This window comes from Oncorhynchus kisutch, linkage group LG3, assembly GCF_002021735.2.
Source record: "Oncorhynchus kisutch isolate 150728-3 linkage group LG3, Okis_V2, whole genome shotgun sequence".
NCBI classification, from domain to species: domain Eukaryota; kingdom Metazoa; phylum Chordata; class Actinopteri; order Salmoniformes; family Salmonidae; genus Oncorhynchus; species Oncorhynchus kisutch.
This window is the reverse complement of record NC_034176.2, coordinates 38,094,548-38,102,380: the sequence shown is the minus strand read 5'-3', so window position 1 is coordinate 38,102,380 and position 7,833 is coordinate 38,094,548. Positions and strand designations below refer to the sequence as shown.

Here is a 7,833-nt window from a genome sequence, read left to right as displayed (position 1 = left end):
AAAACATTAGGTCAGTGTACGCTACACACTCCTCTCCTCCAGTTGAAGTTTAAAAAAAAGGTTGGCTATTCAGAATCTGTATTCTCTTGAAGAAAACATTAGCACCTCATTCCGACACTGTAAAGTTTGTTTCATTTATAGAACTCCTATTGGTCAGCTTTCAACATGCAGTTAAAGCAATTACCCGTAACAATCTCTCACTGATTATTTTCCTCACCATCACTGAGCACTGCGCAAGACAAACTCAAATAAGAGCCTCTGAGTAGTGTGGTGATGCCAACGTAAACCCAGCAATGTCATTTTTGGAAGCTGTTCTATATCTGTCACCAGCGTGACCAACCACCCCCAACATTCCAAACTAACTTGTTCAAATATTTGGGTAAAATATGAGACTGGATAATTTGTCAGTGAAAATGCATTAAACCTGTCAAAAGTACTGCAATGAAAAACGAAATAATTCCTTCGTAGCTGCAGTGTCAGCTATTATGGTGTTGTTGGGAGATTATATTTCTCTAATTGTGTGCAAATTGAATAGCCTGGTCCCAGATCTGTTTCTGCTCTCTTGCAAACTCATTGTCACTCATTGTGTAGCATGATAAATCCATTAGGAGTTGGCAAGAGAGCAGAAACAGACTGGCATCGGGGCTTCAAATGTAAACATTGCTGCAGCATAAGTGATTCAAGACCTAGACTGGCTGATAAAATGTCCTATATACATGGCCGGCCCGCTCATTAGGCAGGATTAGGCCGCCGCCTATGGCGACAGATTTTTATTGATTTATTTCACATAGTTCTCATTTGCAACTGCGACCTGGCCAAGATAAAGCAAATAATTTCGACACATACAACAACACAGAGTTACACATGGAATAAACAAACATACAATCAATAATACAGTAGAAAAGTCTATATACAGCATGTGCAAATGACGTAGGATAAGTGCAATAAATAAGCTATGGTGGCAAATTACTTAGAATATAGCAATTAAACACTGGAATGGTAGGATGTGCAGAAGATTAATGTGCAAGTTGAGATACTGGGGTGCAAAGGAGCAAGATAAATAAATAAATACAGTATTGGGATGAGGTAGATTGGATGGGCTATTTACAGATGAGCTATGTACAAGTATATGCCTAAGTATATGGGGCTTTGGTGACAAAATGGATGGCACTGTGATAGACTGCATCCAATTTGTTGAGTAGAGTGTTGGAGGCTATTTTGTAAATGACATCGCCAAAGTCGAGGATCGGTAGGATGGTCAGTTTTACGAGGGTATGATTGGCAGCATGAGTGAAGGATGCTTTGTTGCGAAATAGGAAGCCGATTCTAGATTTCATTTTGGATTGGAGATGTTTGATGTGAGTCTGGAAGGAGAGTTTACAGTCTAACCAGACACCTAGGTATTTGTAGTTGTCCACATATTCTAAGTCAGAACCGTCCAGAGTAGTGATGCTGGATGGGCAGGCAGGTTCGGGCAGCGATCGGTTAAAGAGCATGCATTAGAAGATCATTAGTTTTATTTGCATTTAAGAGCAGTTGGAGGCCACGGAAGGAGAGTTGTATGGCATTGAAGCTGATCTGGAGGTGTCACAGTGTCTAACGAAGGGCCAGAGGTATACAGAATGGTGTCGTCTGCGTAGAGGTGGATCAAAGAATCACCAGCAGCGAAAGCTACATCATTGACGTATACAGAGAAGAGAGTCGGCCCGAGAATTTAACCCTGTGGCACCCCCATAGAGACTGCCAGAGGTCTGGACAACAGGCCCCCCGATTTGACATACTGAACCCTATCGGAGAAGTAGTTGGTGAACCAAGCGAGGCAATCATTTGAGAAACCAAGGATGTTGAGTCTGCCAATAAGAATGTTGTGATTGACAGAGTCGAAAGCCTTAGCCAGGTCGATGAATACGGCTGCACAGTAATGTCATTTATCGATGGCGGTTATGATATCGTTTAGGACCTTGATCGTGGCTGAGGTGCACCCATGACCAGCTCTGAATCCAGATTGCATAGCGGAGAAGGTACGGTGAGATTCGAAATGGTTGTTAATCTGTTCGTTAACTTGACTTTCAAAGACCTTAGAAATGCAGGGTAGAATAGATATACAGTAGGTCTGTAGCAGTTTGGGTCAAGAGTGTCTCAGTGCAGTGGGCAGCTGGGGGGAGGTGCTCTTATTCTCCATGGACTTTTTGGGGTTTGTACTACAGGATGCAAATGCGAAAAGCTATGCTTAGCTTTCCTAACTGCCTGTGTATATTGGTTCCTAACTTCCCTGAAAAGTTGCATATCACGGGGTCTATTTGATGCTAATGCAGAATGCCACAGGATGTTTTTGTGCTGGTTAAGGGTAGACAGGTTTGGAGTGACTCAAGGGCTACATCTATTCCTAGTTCTAACATTTTTGAAGGGAGCATGCTTATTTAAGATGGCGAGGATGGCACTTTTAAAGAATAACCAGGCATCCTCTACTGACGGGATAAGGTCGATGTCATTCCAGGATACCCCGGCCAGGTCGATTAGAAAGGCCTGTTCGCTGAAGTGTTTTAGGGAGCGTTTGACAGTGATGAGGGGTGGTCGTTTGATCGCAGACCCATTACGGATGCAGGCAACGAGGCAGTGATCGCTGAGATCTTGGTTGAAAACAGCAGAGGTGTATTTGGAGGGCAAGTTGGTTAGGATGATATCTATGAGTGTGCCCGTGTTTACTAATTTGGGGTTGTACCTGGTAGGTTCATTGATAATTTGTGTGAGATTGAGGGCATCCAGCTTAGAATGTAGGATGGCCGGGGTGATAAGCATCTCCCAGTTTAGGTCACCTAGTTGCACGAACACAGAAGATAGATGGGGTTAATCAATTCACATATGGTGTCCAGGGAACACCTGGGGGCAGAGGGTAGTCTATAGCAAGCGGCAAAGGTGAGAGACTTGTTTCTGGAAAGGTGCATTTTTAGAAGTAGAAGCTTGAATTGTTTTGGTACAGACCTGGATAGTAAGACAGAACTCTGCAGGCTATCTCTGCAGTAGATTGCAACACCGCCACCGTTCGGCAGTTCTATGTTGGCGGAAAATATTATTGTTAGGGATGGAAATCTCTGGGTTTTGGGTGGTTTTCCTAAGCCAGGATTCAGACACAGCTAAGACATCCGGGTTGTCAGAATGTGCTAAAGCAGTGAATAAAGCACACGTAGGGAGTAGGCTTCTAATGTTAACATGCATGAAACCAAGGCTTTTACAGTTACAGAAGTCAACAAATGAGAGCACCTAGGGTGTCGGAGTGGAGCTAGGCGCTGCAGGTCCTGGATTAACTTCTACATCACCAGAGAAACAGAGGAGAAGTAGGATAAAGGTATGGCTAAAGGCTATAAGAACTTGCCGTCTAGCACATTCGGAACAGAGAGTAAAGGGAGCAGGTTTCTGAGCACAATAGCATAGATTCAAGGCATAATGTACAGACAAAGGTATGGTAGGAAGATAGTTCATTGGAGGTAAACCTAGGCATTGAGTAATGATGAGAGAGATATAGTCTCTAGAGACGTTTAAACCAGGTGATGTCGTCGCATATGTGGGAGGTGGAACAACATGGTTGGTTAAGGCATATTGAGCAGGGCTAGAGGTTCTACAGTGAAATAAGACAGTAATCCCTAAATAGGACAGTAATGGACAAAGCATATTGATATTAGGGAGAGGCATGCGTAGCCAAGTGATCGTATGGGTCCAGTGAGTGGTTGGGTTGGCTGGGGACACGGCGATAGAGACAGACCGGGGCAAGCAAGCTAGCAGTTAGCAGGCCGGGGCTAGCATGCTAGCATGAGGGCCTTAGAGGGACATCGCGATGGGGGAAAGTCTGTTTTTTCCTCCTCGTGCTGTGATGTCGATAGACCAGTCGTGGAACTAGTAGGGTTCCAAGTAGCTGAGGGGTCCAAGTCCAATTGGCAAAATGGGTATAGTGGTCCAAGAAACTGGCCGATGGATCAGCTAACAGTCCAATATGCTATAGATAGCTAGCAAGCCGCGGTTAGCAGAATGGGCCTTCTGGGGACGATGCGCCTGAGGGGCCTGTTGGGATCCTCGGGCAGATTATGTCAGTATTCCAGTCGTGAAGGATCGGCGGGGTTCCATGCCCCGTACCAGCTGTAGAAGGGGTCCGGATATTGTAGCCGAGGAGTGGGCTTCAAGAGTAGCCCAGGAGCCCTAGCCGGGAGATGGGTCTAGAATGGGCTAGCTCCAGGCTAGTTGGTGCTTTCGCTGGGATGGAAACGTTAGCCAGGAGTAGTCAACCCGGGTTGCGGTTAGCTAGCTACCATGATCCAGATGAAAAGGTTCAGAGTTTGCGGTAGAAATCCAGGGATATGGAGAAAAAAATAGGTCCGGTATGTTCTGATTTGAAACGCGTTGTACGAACTGGCGAGAGCTTTCCGAGCTAAAGGTTATCTGATGACCATTAGCAGTGGTTAGCTGACTGATAGCTGATAGCTGGTAGCTAGTTAGCTGGCTATCATCAGTTGAGGTATTCCAGTTCGGAGGTAAATAGAAATACTTTAGAAAAAAAACTAATCCACACCACATTGGGTGAGGCGGGTTGCAGGAGATTATTTTGAAGTTGAGGTTTAGGAAAAATATTAAAATTGACGAGGGCAGCATTTTCTGAGCTAAACTGTCCAAGACTCACCTCCAACAACACATTGTCACGGTCTGACCATCATTCGTATGTGTTTTCCTTGTTTTAGTGTTGGTCAGGACGTGAGCTGGGTGGGCATTCTATGTTGTGTGTCTGGTTTGTCTATTTCTATGTTTGGCCTGATATGGTTCTCAATCAGAGGCAGGTGTTAGTCATTGTCTCTGATTGGGAACCATATTTAGGTAGCCTGTTTTGTGTTGGGTTTTGTGGGTGATTGTCCTTAGTGTCTTGATGGCCTTGTTCTGTGTGTATGTGCACCAGTATTAGGCTGTTTCGGTTTTCGTTACGTTTATTGTTTTGTAGTGTTTGTATTTAGATTCGTGTTACTTCAGTTGAATAAACATGGATCGCAATCTACACGCTGCATTTTGGTCCGACTCTCCTTCACCACAAGAAAGCCGTTACACACATAAAACCTTACATAATTATGACTAAGAACAATGTCAATTTCTCTCAACCAGTGGCATATGGGCTTTTTAGGTGAGCGCTGATAACAACCTTTGATAAGCAGAGCCCACTTTGTCAAAGGCAAGGGCGCAAAATATTTTACTTGTCCATTCCCAATGCACCTCTCCAGGGTGCTGTTGGAGAGATGCACCTCTGCAGAGCTACACCAAGGTGTGGTCAAAAAAATCATCAAACATAAATCACATAACAGATATAGGATATGGTAGAAAGTGTGGCCTATTCTGTAGCCTACAGACTGGTGATAAAGTATATGACAGTGTAATGAGACTGACACTTTTCACATCGTGCAGGATTCTCCAATCAAATAGCCTAACCTAAATGGCCCTCAATGAAATACAAATGTTCTGTCATGTTAACAAACAACATATCCTAAAAACAGGACAGGACAGATCAAAGTAAAATGGACAATCACTGTTGTCCAGGAGTTTCACCCCTTTGTCATGATCAGTGGTTTCAAGTTTTTATCCGTATATCTTTGATAAGTTGATCATAGTGAAGAAGAAATAATTCAGCATTTCCCACTGTGTAAACACATTGCAAATAGGCTCTCGATAACTCCTGATAAAGTAGGGTAGCTGATATTCAGAGCTTAAATAGCCAAATGTATCAGTCACAGGAATCAGGACGAATAAAGCCAATGCAATGGCCTATTTTACAAACGGTGGGTCTACCACTTGGATGGGCATTCATAAAATTCCATTGCTGGCAGACATGGTACAGTAGGCTACACCCCAGTAAGCACGAGCCAATGTCTTTTGGAAGTCTTTTTTTGTTCCTGTTCGGACTTTGTTTTTTGTTGTTTTACAAACGGTAGGCTTACCACATAGAAGGGCATTCCTAAAGGCAACCCTGTAGGCTACACCTCAGTAAGCACGGTCCGACACCGATGCCTTTTGGAAGTCTTTTTTTTTGGTGCAATTCCAGACCCGACATGATTTCCGCATCAACGGAACATTGGTTTTTGGTCCGGTCCAGACCAAATCTGAACCAATCATAGACATCTATGGTTGGTTCAGCTTTGGTGCAGTCCAGACTGGCCTTGATATCAATGTCCACAGACGCAGATTTCTGGTCCGGTCCGTAACAAATCTGAACCAATCATAGACATCTATGTTTGGTTCAGATTTTGTCTGGCCTGGACCAGCCTTGATTTGGCCCAAACATAGGCATCTACAAATAACTTATTTTCAACTTCAATCCAGAACAAAAAGATTGCCTGATTTCAACATTTGGAAAATACATATTTTCAGCATCAAGAAAATAAGTATTTTCAACTTTTTTAATTAACCTCGATTTCAACGTCCTTTTCAACATCCTGGAAAATATGTATTTTAAACATACGGAAAATACCCTTTCACCATTAATTCAGAACCTACATTGAACCTAACTTCAATGTCTGGAACATATGTCTTTTAGACATGCTAATTTAGTGTATTTTAGACACATTTTCAACGTCATTGGGATTATTCTAGTTTTACAGGGGGCGCCATTTTTTGGTCTTACCTATGGCGGCAGAACGGTAAGGACCTGCCTGTATAGCACGCATTGCTGTGTTATCGTCAGTGACCACTGATCTGAAAAGGACTGGGTAGGTTTAAGCAATGTAGACAAAACTGAACCCAGATAACTGTAACATATGACATAGCATATTCTGGAATATGGAATTCTTTATTTTTCAAGAACTCCTCTATTCCCGAGTAGGCATATTCATTTTACACACTACTTAAATCAATTATTTAACATTTTGCAAAAACACTTTTTCTCCAGGGACACATCAGACACTTTGGCCAAATCATTCCATTGGCTTACTGGAAGTGCTAGACCATAATTATGAGAGATGACATTAGACCATGCAGCCACATAATATTTATGAATGCAGCTACATGTCGAAGACATGTTTATGCTCTCGTATAAGTCTTCTATGTTTTGTGCAGAGAGCACACTAGCCTCATGAGGACAGATTCATTACTTTCAAGCAGCCAATCCCAATCTGACATCATATTAAAAGTTCAGTTATTGCTCAATTATGTTCCTCAGCTTCGCATGCCAACAATTTTAAGTGAATTTCCTAAACCATCCTCCAACATAGAAACCACCAACAGCTGTTGCATTATGGGGTGAGCAGAGCTGTGTGGGTCTGACTCCTACATCTTTATTGATACTGATACTAAAAGTGAAGATAAAAGAGGGGATTTTTATGGACGCACCCACATAAAAAAATACTACAGTTTACTATAGAATAGTATGGTACTTACTGTAGAATTCTATAATAAAATGTAATATACTGTAGAAACTATACTACACACTGTAGCATCCTTCGATCATGTGTAGTACTTCCTCTAGAATGTTTTAGTATACTATAGAATAAATACTACTGTAATGTTAGCAAAATTTGCTCTTTTAGTATTTCTCCAGTAGGTTTCCTGAAGGAGAAAGCCTCCTCTTCTATGTCAAAGAAAATATAACAAAAACACTACATTAATTGCCATAGATATACTACAGTTTTCTTTTTGACAGTATTTATACTATAGTTAACTGTAAATACTACAGTATACTACCTCAAATACTACAGTAAATACAACAGTATTCACTGTAGTGTTTTTGTGGACTACAGTATTCTGTAGTATTTTTTCATTTAGGGTAGTCCCATGGGTTTCATTCATTCATTCATCCGTAACTTTAGTGTT

At 42.3% G+C, this 7,833-nt stretch overlaps 1 non-coding gene across 1 annotated transcript; it reads left to right on the top strand.

Annotated features, from left to right (window-relative positions):
* Nucleotides 1-7,532: 7,532 nt before the first annotated feature.
* LOC116371918 (U7 small nuclear RNA) lies at nucleotides 7,533-7,587 on the top strand. The gene has a single exon (XR_004209073.1). It is a non-coding gene; the product is annotated as a U7 small nuclear RNA (small nuclear RNA).
* Nucleotides 7,588-7,833: the final 246 nt, after the last annotated feature.